Raw genomic sequence first — 13816 nt, 5'->3', positions numbered from 1 at the left:
AATTCAAACAACAACACACACAAAATGCTGGTGGAACACAGCAGGCCAGGCAGCATCTATAAGGAGAAGCACTGTCGACGTTTCGGGCTGAGACCCTTCGTCAGGACTGACTGAAAGGAAAGATAGTAAGAGATTTGAAAGTAGTGGGGGGAGGGGGAAATGCGAAATGATAGGAGAAGACCGGAGGGGGTGGGATGAAGCTAAGAGCTGGAAAGGTGATTGGCAAAAGTGATACAGAGCTGGAGAAGGGAAAGGATCATGGGAGGGGAGGCCTCGGGAGAAAGAGGGTGGGGGGGAAGCACCAGAGGGAGATGGAGAACAGGCAAACAACTAAATATGTCAGGGATGGGGTAAGAAGGGGAGGAGGGGCATTAACGGAAGTTAGAGAAGTCAATGTTCATGCCATCAGGTTGGAGGCTACCCAGCCGGTATATAAGGTGTTGTTCCTCCAACCTGAGTTTGGATTCATTTTGACAGTGGAGGAGGCCATGGATAGACATATCAGAATGGGAATGGGACGTGGAATTAAAATGTGTGGCCACTGGGAGATCCTGCTTTCTCTGGCGGACCGAGCATAGGTGTTCAGCAAAACGGTCTCCCAGTCTGCATCGGGTCTTACCAATATATAAAAGGCCGCACCGGGAGTACTGGGCGCAGTATACCACACCAGCCGACTCACAGGTGAAGTGTCACCTCACCTGGAAGGACTGTCTGGGGCCCTGAATGGCGGTGAGGGAGGAAGTGTAAGGGCGTGTGTAGCACTTGTTCCGTTTACAAGGATAAGTGCCAGGAGGGAGATCAGTGGGAAGGGATGGGGGGGACGAGTGGACAAGGGAGTTGCGTAGGGAGCGATCCCTGCGGAAAGCAGAAAGGTGGGGGAGGGAAAGATGTGCTTGGTAGTAGGATCCCGTTGGAGGTGGTGGAAGTCCAGATGTTACAGATGTTGAGTGAAGAGTAAATGAAGAGGCATCTGCTGTTGACTGTTGTGACGGTAGGCAAATTGGAGCAGATCTAAGTCGTTTCTCAGGCAGGAGTTGATATGCTTCATCTTCAACCTCTCAGAGCACTTTATAACTGTAAGTACTACTGGACAATAATCGTTGAGGGAGGTTACCACAGGCTGCGGTATAATTGAAACCTGCTTGAAGCAGGTGGGTAACTCACCCTGCCTCCTGAGAGGTTAAAGATATTAGTGAGCACTCTAGCCAGTTGATCAGCATAGGTCTTTAGTACTCGGTCAGATACCCTGGTTTGGCCGGCTGCTTTCCATCGGTTCACCCTCCTGAAGGATCCTTTCATGTTGGCCTCAGAGACTGAAATCATAGGGCCATTGGGAGCTGTGGGAGTTCATTGCTGAAACCAGTAACAGTACCCTCTTTCTCAACAGCCATGGACATAATGTAAGGAAAAGAAAAACTTCCACTGTTGCACAAATAATTTAGTAGTGGTGGGCTCTGGACACCAGTGTTTGAAAATTCATGTTTGTGCTGAAGTGGGGAGTTAGAACCAACTCTAGCTAAGGTAGGATTGTTGTTAACTGCCCACCTTAATGCTTCTTGTATATTAAGATTGCTGGATTCTATTATTGTTGTTTTGTACTTCAGTTAAGGTGATGGAAATGATTGAATGGCTGCCTATTCATAGTTATGAGACTTAAGACGTGGGTAAAGTAATCAATTTTTATTGAATTGCAGATGTAAACCCATGAAGAGTGCCTGGGCATGCTCAAAGTAGGAATGAAAATCTATAAATGAGCCAATTGCTGAAGTATAAAGGCATATTCCTGCAGATTCTAATACTGCTATTGCTTAGACCAAAGAAGAATTGTTTTATAAATGCAGAGGATTTGTCAGCTAGAATTGGATTGTTACTTGCAACTTCAAAATCCATTTGATGTGTGCCAAGGTACGTGATCAAAGCAAAGCTGGCATAGGATTTCTGTTAAATGTAACAGATGGAAGCTTTTTATTCCCTTTACGTTGCCCAATGGACTGTGAAGGAAGGACACAGTCAGGTAGAGGGTGGGAGGAATGTTATAGGTCAGCTCACTTGGGTCTTCTGGATGGGAGCATACACTGAGAGGCTAGGAGAAGTTGTTCCATAAGTTTACACCTGGTTTTTCCAGATCCTTAGGTGGGACATGCAACAGATCCAAGAAAATAAGGAAAATGTTTAGTTTTGCAACCTGAAGGCTGCTGTTTTTGGTCAAAGATGGATGATTGCCAACACTACCACGGAGTGCTCTGGTTATGATTCAGAGGGGAAGCAGCTCACACTGACTGTTCATCAAGACAAGCAGATAACCTGAACTGCCAAACAGATCATTGCATGCAACAAGAACATTGCATCCAATTTGTTTCTAACCTGAACGTTGTGCAGTATTGAGGCTAAAAGTGTTTCAAATATTCTTTTTTATTATAGAATATTCTCATTGTGTTGAACAGAACACAGTGTTCATGCTGTGTTGATCTGTAATTCAGTAAGGTCATATCTATAGTCTGTTCCAAATTCTCCATCATACATTTCATACTTACGACAGAGAAGGAGGCATTTTGTCAAATTAATTCACAGCTTCTAGCTCACAGATCAATGCGAAATGGCATGGTGCCAAGTTGCATTTTCAGTTGAGGTGATTTTTTATGTTTGTAGGAATGGTGTTGGGGACAGCACAGATTTTAGGGACAGGAATGAGGAGGAAATAGAGGTCAAGTCCGAGTCCTGGTCAGAGTGCTCAGTAGATCTCTATAGACAGATGATGGGTCGGCAAGCGTAGTGGATGAAGACCAGCAGTCCCTTTGTCAATGAACTGAGGTTGCTGGTCCCAGCGACTCCTCCCCCTAAGGTCTGTGAGTCCGTGTTGGTTGACAGGATCTGGCATTGGAGATCCTTGTGGGCAGGAGGCATGAGGGCCAATAAACCTCAGGTCAGCATTCTGGGGTGTAGGTCCATGCGAGTCTGAAGATCGAAGCCTGAAGGTCAAAGACCAAAGTCAGTGAGTCCATATACGCACTGACTTTTGTTTTCGACCTTCAGGCCCGATATCTGCAATACTACTGGGGAAGTCAGAGGCATTATATATGTGAGTTCACTGGTGGCTGGAGACCTGGAGGCAGCCTGACCCTGGGGTTGGAGGCTTGTGTATGTGTGTGAGTGTTAGAGAGAAAAGGGGCTTGTTTATTCTCTCGTTGTTTTGTTTTATTGCTGCTGCTGTTGTTGCTTGTGTTATTTGCTAAACTTTGAGTTATTCTGTGCTGGAATATGTGGTGATCCTTAGGTTGTGTTAACTCAAGCGATGCATTGAACTGTATGCTTAATGTACATGCGATAAATACATTAATCTGAATTTCCCCACTATTTCTCTCTGAAACCTTCTCTCTCCACGTTCCTGTCAATTCTGCCAGTCAGCTACACTAAGGCTGTTAATGGTGTTCAACTAGCCGACCTGCCTGCGCATATTTGGGATGTGGGTGTAGACTAGAGCTTTGTGGAAGCCCGCAGGGTTACGGGAGAATGTGTGAACCTCACACACACGGTACTGGGAATGAGGATGGAACCCAGGAGGCTGGAGCTGTGCAGCAGCAGCTCCACTGTGCTGCTCTTATTTTCTATTATACTGCCGAAATTGAATAGTTCAGATGCAAATGTATAATTTTATCTTGTAATGGCTTATAAGATTGAGTTAAAGCTTCTGTCAGCTTTTTTATTGCACTATCTCTCACAGGAGATGTATTTGAGTTGAGTTAAAGTATTTGACTGGGTTGTAATGGGATTAGTCGAATGTTGGTAGCTGTAATAAAACCCCATATTGTCTTCAAAGCCTACTAGACCCGTGGGAGAGAAATGACTTCCATCTGTATCTGGATGATATTTTACTTGAGAAGAACAAAGTGGTTTGTAAGTTTATTAAGGATTGTATTCTACATGTTTGTTTTTATTATGAGATACAATAATTATGAATGATAGCAAATTTTTGCTGAGAGATTAGAACGGTCGTGCATCAGAGAAACTTTAGTGTAGGATTTTGCTTGCAAGTATGAGACTTTGTGATTGCTCATGCTGCACCAAAATGCATAACTGTATGCTAATCCAGTCTTATTGAGAACTTAGTTGAATTATTGACCAACGGTCAGAAAGGGGATCAGAACCCCAAATAGGAGAAAATCTGCAGATGCTAGAAATCCAAAGCAACACAGAGAAAATGCTGGGGGAACTCAGCAGGCCAGGCAGCATCTATGGAAAAGAGTAAACAGTTGACATATCAGGCAGGGACCCTGCATCAGGACTGGAAAAACGAAGACAAATCAGAGTAAGAAGATTGGAAGAGGGAAGGAAGAAGTGCAAGGTGGTAGGAGATAGGTGAATCAAGAGGTGGAGAGGGGTGAAATAAAGAGCTGGGAAGTTGACTGGTGAAAGAGGTAAAGGCTGGAGGAGCAGGAATCTGATAGGAGAGGGGAGAAGACCATGGATGAAAGGGAAGGAGGAGGAGCACCAGAGGCAGATGATGGGCAGGTAAAAGAGATGAGGTGAGAAAAGGGAACAGGAATGGGGAATGGTGAAGGAGAGTAGGGTGGTCTGGTCATTTTCTGGAAGTTCAAGTAATCAACGTACATGCTATCAGGTTGGAGGCTATCCAAATGGAATATAAGGCGTTGCTCTTCCAACTTAAGTGTGGCTTCACTGCAGCAGTAGAGGTGGATGTGGACTGACATGTCGGAATAGGAATGGGAACTGGAAGTTGATTTGAAATGAGTGGCAACTGGGAGGTCCCGCTTTTTCTGCCAGACAGAGCGTAGGTGCTCAGCAAAGCAGTTTCCTAATCTACGTCTGGTCTTACCAATAAACAGGAGGCTGCACCAGGTACAGTAGATGACCCCAACAGACTCAGGGGTGAAAGGTCACCTCACCTGGAAAAACTGTTTAGGGCCCTGAAAGGTAGTGAGGGAGGAGGTGTAGGGGCAAATGTGGTACTTGCTCTGCTTGCAAGGATAAGTACCAGGAGGGAGATCAGTGGGGAGGGATGAGTGGACAGGGGAATTGCTTAGGGAGTGGTCCCTGTGGAAAGTGGGGGGAGGAATGCGCAAGATGTGCTTGTCGATGCGATCCTGTTGAAGATGGTGGAAGTTATGGAGAATTGTGTGCTGAATGTGAAGGCTAGTGGGGTGGTAGGTGTGGACAAGAGGAACCCTATCACTGGTGTGTCGGTGGGTGGATGGGCTGAGGGCAGATGTACAATAGGCACTTTGAAGGTGTTCTGGGTCATTGGACCCAGGACTCAGTTCTACCTGTATTCTGTCATTTTATATTCAAGTTAATTTTCTGCTGTCTGGTCAGTGGATGAAGGAGGACATGTAACAGAAGTTTTCAGCTTGTACTTTTCTTTAAAGCTGTACAGTTAAAGAGAATAAAATTGACTTTGCTTTCCAATACTGAGTATTGGGAGCTGCTTGCATTCACCTGTCAAATTTCAGTTGCTTTGGAGTGAATGGATTCAAACATGCAGAGGAAACACACAGGGTGAGCTCCTCCTCATGAAAGTTTCAATATGGACTTTCAGGATCATGAGGGACTTCACTGAGGTCAGATAAGGAAAAAAGCAAGCTCTACTGGAAAACCAATCTCCCACAGATCATCCCACACCAATCTCATCAATAAACTTCAGATGATGCTTATCATCTAGAGAACTTCTGACAGAACCATTTCCACATCTCCCAACCTGTTCAGTATTGTTCCCCTTCACACGAGACTGGAGATTGCAACTGGAAAACTACTGGAGTGGTTACAAACTACAGATGTTTTATATTCATCTCATTGGCTCTTCACTCAAGCTTGGAACATCTGGACAGCAAAGATACGTACATCAGGATGCTGCTTATCAACTCTAGCTCAGCATTCAAGTTCATCATCCCCTCAAAACTAATCAGTACGTTCCAAGAAATTAGCTTAAATACCTACCCCTTTGTGCAATTGGATCCTGGATTTCCTCACTTGTAAACTCCGGTCAGTTCAAACTGGCAACAACATCTCCTCCACGATGTCCATCAGCACAGGTTCTCCCCTGCTCTACTCACTTTACATTTATGTGTGGCCAAGCATAGCTCCAGTGCCATTTTCAAGTTTGCAGATGACGCCACATTCAGTTGCCGAATCAAAGGTGGTGACCAATCAGCACATAGGAGGGAGATTGAAAATCTGACTGTGTGGTGCCACAACTATTTCTCAATGTCAGCAGGACCAAGGAGTTGGTTTTTGAATTCAGATTTACCCATCAAGCATCAGGCTCTTGACTAGAGGGGATAACTTCACTCAACTTCTCTTGCCCCATCATTGAAACATTCCCAGAACCAATGCAATCACTTTTAAGGACTCTTCATCTGGTGTTGTCGATACTTATTTGCTTTTTTATTGATTAATATTATTTCCTCCTTTTTGGTTTTGCACCATTTGTTGTCTTTTGCACACTGGTTGAACGCCCAGCTTGGTGCAGTCTTTCACTGATTCTGTCATGGTTATTATTGTATAGATTTATTGAGTATGCCTGCAATAAAATGAATTTTAGGGTTGTATATGGTGATACACACACACACACACACACACACACACACACACACACACACACACACACACACACACACACACACCATATATACAAAGAATGTGTGTGTGTGTGTGTGTGTGTGTGTGTGTATATATACTTTGAACTTTTGAACTTCATCCATTGCATAGTTGTGGTTGAAACTATCTCGGCCAAACTCCAGTTGTTGATCCTTTGACATGAGGAATAGAGGTCAGCATTATGACCAATAAAGTTCCTTTTATAGTCCCTACATGCTTCAGCCTGATAGAGCATCTTACTGAGTAGGTAGCATTCAGTGCAAAGCCTTTGCATGCCAGTCTTCTCTGCCAGGGTCTTTGGAACAGCCCAGATGGTAGCCAGGGCAGGGTAATGCACAAATGGTATTTTATCAATAACTACTTGCTGACTAGGCTCTTCACTGGGCTATAAGAACTACATACTGTATGTTCACTGAAGATTTCATCTTGAGGCTCATAAAAATCACTCTTGTGTTGAGCAACACACTAGTTGGTTAGTGTGAGGTATATTCTCAAGATTGTCACTTCAAGGATAAGGCAAAAGCTGAGGAGTTTTATTTAAGATAAAATAGCAGGAAAATGTGCTATGATGAAATTGGGGTTCCAAAATGGCATTTAAAATGTAAAGTACGTCAAATGTCATATTGGTAGACAGAACATTTGCTTGCACTTAGCACTTAACAGAAGCATGCAAAGCAGACAGGTATAGCGTCAGTCAGTGTGCAAAATTGCTTTGATCCCTATACAGCCATTTGAAAGCTCCATGTTTTAATCTGAACATATGCTTAAAGGCATAAGGGATCTCCCATTAGTGCTGCTTAAAAGATTCATGGCTAATTACATATTGGTAGCTAGTTGATTTCTTCAGGCTGTGACTCTAATTCTGTGAGTTTTGGATGCTTTGTATGATTGGCTGGAGTTTTAGTGGTCTGCAGGGAGTTGTATGGCAGGCGCTGTTAAAGTTTCATGCTGACTAAAAGCTTCACAGCTCTTGACATACGATGAGCAGAAGGTCAGCTTCTTGGTATTGAACATGACTGGAAGAATGAACAAAATTCAGGCAGGGCAAGGTGAGTTACTGTAAGAGAAGAATGAGAAGGGAAGAGGGTCTTTAGATGGTAGATCTATTGTAATATTGCTGTATTATTGGGAAACCATAGACGTTGTTTTAATTTGACATTTTTGGATTGTGTTCACCGACCTTGATCACCTTTGAGGTTACTAAAGACTTTTATGTTTTCTTAGAGTTAAGTATTTGATATTGCCCTCTTTCACAATCTTCTGCACTGAGCATCTCTGGAGGGCAATCTGATCTTCATAGTCAAAAATATCTTGTTTTTGTTCAATCTCTTATAAATGAGCACACAGTTTGTAAAATGGTGCTTATTCTCTCTTGGGGTTGTAGGCTGTGGCACTTCTCCCAATGATCAAGCAACTCCTGTATCATAATGCAAATCTCTTTTCAGACAAAATAGAAAAAACAGAAAACGCTAGAAATACTCAGCATGGCAGGCAACATCTGTGGAAAGAGAGACAGTGATAAAATTTAGGGTTGAAGACCCAAAGAGGGCAAGGAAGGGATGGAACTACTTATGGTATGAGGCCAGAGTTGTTATGGGCATAAGGTGTTGATGATGTTTTCTGGTTGCTATCTAAGGTTGCTATATATCTGGAGTAGTCAGAGAAGATTCATGAAAGAAATGAATGTAAACTCTGTGAAATGAGAACAGTTAGAGAATACAAACAAAGGGGCACAAATCTGGGAATGTAGATCCTTCAACTATAGTTCAGGGGAAGAAGAAAGATATCAGAGACAATGTTTGGAAAATCTTATCGATAAAGCAGATGAAATGGAGATAGGTGGAGGAACTGCAAAAATGGAAAGGTGTCCTGACAGGTAGCATTGTGGGAGCAAGTATGGTAGTGGCCACTGTGGGAGTCTGTGGCTTTGTAATCAATATTTGTTGCTAATCTATTTACTGATTCCTTTAGTATTCTTCATTTTTCTTTTAGGATGTGCAGCTTAGCCTTTGAATGTACGGCTTGGCTTTATTTTGTGCAGGCTAGCTTTCAGGTATGGAGGCCATCTTAAGGATGGCCTAAAGACTAACTGTGTTGACAAAGTAATTGTCTTGAGCATTGTCTGTATGCAAAAAAGATATAATGTATATGATATGAATGTTTACTGTAAGGTCATGTTTTGAATTTATTGCTCAATTTTCCTTTCTAATAATTTGTGTATTACTTGCTGCTTTTGGATACACTGTTCTAAAGTGCCCATCATGCATTCTGACCACCTTTTTTGATTTACAAGTTCTTTCTTTGTGCAACATTTTCACTGGTAAATTGAAGAAGAGCTTGGTAACATGCAGGCAGCAGGAAGTGGACGTGCTGCTTGCACTGCTAGGATGCCACATGCATGGACCGACGGAGGCCTCACTCATTTACATGTATCAAACAGTTTTGATCTTGGCAGAACACCACTAATCACAGACCTCCAGGCAGAAAAGTCCTATCGACCATGTAACGTTCTCGCTCGGGTGTAACGTAACGCCGAGTTAAATGTCGAGATAAACCGGAGTCAATGAAAACAAGGTCGCAGTAAGATTAACCATTTACTGTTCACTCTTCACATTAATGTATGGTGAAAACTGTTGATAAAACAATACAAGATTGGTACAGTGTTTGTTTCCTTCTAAATATCACATTTACATTGTGAATACTTGCAAAGGTAAAACTACAATAACTACATTACATTAAAGTGCAGCATACAGTCAGAATCTAGCTGCTCCATTGACTGCTTTAAATACACTTCAACACAAACTATCCCAACTCTTTAACTAACGAAAACATAAACCTTATCGACCGTCGTTACTTTTAACAGAATCGGCGTTAACATTTCAACTCAACATATCGATTATCTAATGACTTACAGCGTTGCTTTCACTGTGTCTTTGGTGCATAGAGAACTACCTGCCTGCACTGGACTGCCACATGTGAGCGACCCCCACCCTTGCGTTTATCCCAAACCGGTATTTTCCCACAAGACGCGGCGAACCCGGATGTGACGTCATCGCAGCCGCGATATATTACAGACAAATAAATTGACTTAAACAATCCTAACTTTAACTAAAAAATGCTAACAAATTACTAAGCGAAAATATTATAAACTAAATAACTGCCCTAAAGGCAGCACACTCCCCGCTTGACCTTCGTAAGGTCACAATGAACATACTACAAACTTCAGTCTCTAAATCAGTCATTAGGTAGAAGTAGAATGACTTCTGTAACTGGCCTTTGGTAAATTTTCACATCGCCTTGGTCGGTAGTTTTCAACTCGACTTTCCTGACATGTCCTTCCTGTTATGATACCAGCCCCCTCCTTTGTGAGAATTGCAAGAGCCCTAGTGAAGGGGGGGTCAATGACCCGAGAGAGCGAGCAAGAGAGAGAGAGAGAGACAGGCTGAATGGACACAGGAAATGGAAAGACATTCCACTGGGACAAAAGCTGGTGACTGTGGCATTGTTCTCAGGAGACACCTGGGAACTGCAGACGTGCCAACTCGCAGGGACATTGTAAAGCCCTCGGGCAAAGTGGGCTGGTTGAGAGAGAGAGGTTGCATCACCTGCAACCTGATTGACACCTGAGATCCCGTGAGGCAGTATAAAGAAGGGTCTGAAAGAGGACGACCCTCAGACGCACCAAGGAGACACCAAGAAGCACGATAACGCTTCCCGTGGGAACGGGAAGCCATTTTGAAGTAAGCCACGTGCGTTAAATTCCGAATGCGGGGTTTGTGGCTGGAACCAACGGAAGATCGCTTTTAACTAACAACGGGGAAGCCAAATCCTCTGAGGCTGAGGATTTGATTCATAAAGACAACGGCAAGTGTTCTCTTTTCCTAACAATCTCTCTTCTCTCTCTCCAACACGTGAAACCAAAAAGGGAAAAGCCTGCAGACTTCAGAGTGACTCTTTATATTTCCAATTGGACTCAGTATTATACCCTAGACAACGAAAGAGCTTATTTCGGAATGATTATTAATGTACCTGCGTTTTAGATTGAGTATTGACGCATGTTATCTGAATGTTTGTATTAACCTTAATTTTTGTGCCCCTTTATTAATAAAACTTTTGAAAATAGTAGCATCCGACTCAGCTGATCCATCTATCTTTGCTGGTAAGTTACCTGGTTACGGGGTGTTCGTAACAAGTGGGGGCTCGTCCGGGATTTGACACCAAAAAGGGGGAGGTCAGTCAATCGGGATTGTAAGTCAAAAAAAAATAATTTGGATCTGGTACGCAGGTAGCCAGACAGAAAAACCAGCAAAGATGGACGTGTGTGAATTTATGAAAAACGCGACTGTGGCGGCGCTAGAGGTGAGCACCAAATCAGACTTGTTAAATTTGGCGAAGGGGTTAGAGGTGGAAAACGAGCAGAATCAAGCTGAGAGGCAAAGACAGCATGAAATTCGGATCAGAGAGTTAGCAGCAGCCAAGAGAGCGGCAGCGGGGAGAGAAAGAGAGAGGGAGGAGCTAAGGAGAGAGCGGTTTAATGTTAGTCGGGAGCTGAGAGTAGTACCTCCGTTCGAAGAGACGGATGTTGATAGTTATTTCTTGTTTTTTGAAAAGGTGGCAGTGAACCAGAAGTGGCCACAAGAGCAGTGGGTCGCGTTGTTACAAAGTGTGTTAGCAGGAGGGAGGATTTGGGCAGCCATGATGCCGACCCGCCGACCGGCGAGTACGGTGGCCCCGCCCCTAGAGTCCCAAAGCTATCGCGCATGCGCGGTCACACGCAGCCTGTCCAGAAAAGCAGTGAGCAGTTTAAATCGGGCCAGCAGTAATCTGGCCAAGATGTTTTTACCGACCCTGTACCATGAGGGTTCCGAGGGTGGTAAAACAGAAAGCAGTAAAGTAAAGGGGGGTAAGGGAGAGGAAATAGCCCTGCCCTTAGTGAAGAGAAAGGTCCTAGAGGTAGGAACTAAAGTTGAGAAACGGATAAAGTTGTTAAAATGTCCAGAGTTGGACATGGTTAATCTGTCTGGTTTGGCAGAATTGTTTGAAGAAGTTCAGAGTTCTAAAGGTGTTCTCGATTGTCCCGAGAGTGAAATGAGGGCAGTCTTAGAGAGGAAGGGTATCCTTGCTGTGGAGAAGTCAGCTGAAATGGCCGAGGAGGTTGTTTCAGCTCGCAGGGTTGCGCCTTCCCCAACAGGGGGCTGCCTAGAGAGTAGCTGGAAGGATCGGGGGACGTTAGAATTTGAAAAAGGTACGGGTATTGAAAGCCTGGAAGGGGCCAATGTCCCGTTTGAGTGTGTCCAAGATGGGGGCGCACGTGGTGCTGAACCTGGTAACAGAGCTCAGAGGAAGTCTGAGGTGTTTGATTCAGGGGGACGGGGCGGCCGTCTTCGTGGATCAGATAGGGTTGGTTCAGTAGGAAAAGGGTTAACCTTGGTAACCGTGGGAAGTGTGAGTTCCACGGTGTTTGTATTCGAGAGTGGGGCCAAGGTTAATGCCGAATTTAAGGGGGGAATGAGGATTGTTATTGAAGGAAACGGAAAGTCTGTAGTTCCCAAGTCGAAGGAAGAAATTTTAAACCTGGCAGATCGCTCACAGAGTGAGTCGGGAAATAGCGGGGCCCCCCACTCTATTGTTACGCCAGGGTGGGGTGTGAAGAGGTTGCATTCGAAATGCTACCTGAAAGAGGAGTTGGAATTAAAAACAAATAGCCTGAAGGGTCTTGACAGTTTGGGGCATGGTGTTGAAAAAAATAGCCCCGATGAACGAGGCGGGCGGGAGTTCACCACGCCAAATTACTCAAAGTCCCAACGGGGGGACTCGCCAGAAAAGAGGTGACGGTTAATGGGGATGCCATTTTTTTTAAACAGCAAAGCAGGTTTTACGGGTTGCGCCAAAGCCTGTGAATAATAAAGACAGACCTTTGGAGACCTGCCGGCGAAGTAAACCGACCGAAACGATTAGTATTCGCATAAACTTTTGTAGATGCACCTAAGCTAAGATCACACCTCCGCAGTTTTGTTGCTGAAAACAATAAATAAATAGGTGGTTATTGAATTGAAGTCTGATGCTACAAGACTTTAAGATATTAAGATGTTAAGATATTAACTAAAGGGGCACTGTACTTGTTAACTGTTTAGATGCTGACTTGAATGTATAACTGTATTACTCTGTAGTGAAAAGAAAAGCTTCTGTATTGTATTAGATTCAAAAATTTCTGTAAGACTGTACCACTCTGGGTTTTAACCGCTGGTAAAAACCTTTTTAAGAGGGGAGGTGTTATGATACCAGCCCCCTCCTTTGTGAGAATTGCAAGAGCCCTAGTGAAGGGGGGGTCAATGACCCGAGAGAGCGAGCAAGAGAGAGAGAGAGAGACAGGCTGAATGGACACAGGAAATGGAAAGACATTCCACTGGGACAAAAGCTGGTGACTGTGGCATTGTTCTCAGGAGACACCTGGGAACTGCAGACGTGCCAACTCGCAGGGACATTGTAAAGCCCTCGGGCAAAGTGGGCTGGTTGAGAGAGAGAGGTTGCATCACCTGCAACCTGATTGACACCTGAGATCCCGTGAGGCAGTATAAAGAAGGGTCTGAAAGAGGACGACCCTCAGACGCACCAAGGAGACACCAAGAAGCACGATAACGCTTCCCGTGGGAACGGGAAGCCATTTTGAAGTAAGCCACGTGCGTTAAATTCCGAATGCGGGGTTTGTGGCTGGAACCAACGGAAGATCGCTTTTAACTAACAACGGGGAAGCCAAATCCTCTGAGGCTGAGGATTTGATTCATAAAGACAACGGCAAGTGTTCTCTTTTCCTAACAATCTCTCTTCTCTCTCTCCAACACGTGAAACCAAAAAGGGAAAAGCCTGCAGACTTCAGAGTGACTCTTTATATTTCCAATTGGACTCAGTATTATACCCTAGACAACGAAAGAGCTTATTTCGGAGTGATTATTAATGTACCTGCGTTTTAGATTGAGTATTGACGCATGTTATCTGAATGTTTGTATTAACCTTAATTTTTGTGCCCCTTTATTAATAAAACTTTTGAAAATAGTAGCATCCGACTCAGCTGATCCATCTATCTTTGCTGGTAAGTTACCTGGTTACGGGGTGTTCGTAACATTCCCGACTAGGGAATGTGGCAGTGATTCTGGCCATTGGCCAGCAGTTGCGGGCGATTTGCTTGTCCCTGAGCAGGACTAAA

At 44.1% G+C, this 13816-nt stretch overlaps 1 protein-coding gene across 5 annotated transcripts in view; it reads left to right on the top strand.

Annotated features, from left to right (window-relative positions):
• The window catches only part of LOC140726365 (janus kinase and microtubule-interacting protein 1-like), a 395420-nt gene that overhangs the window by 178660 nt on the left and 202944 nt on the right, over positions 1-13816 (top strand). The gene's annotated exons all lie outside the window — the stretch shown is intronic.

The sequence above is a fragment of the Hemitrygon akajei genome, chromosome 4, assembly GCF_048418815.1.
Source record: "Hemitrygon akajei chromosome 4, sHemAka1.3, whole genome shotgun sequence".
Lineage (NCBI taxonomy): Eukaryota > Metazoa > Chordata > Chondrichthyes > Myliobatiformes > Dasyatidae > Hemitrygon > Hemitrygon akajei.
Note: the sequence above shows the minus strand (reverse complement) of the source record. Positions and strands in the feature narration are given on the sequence as shown.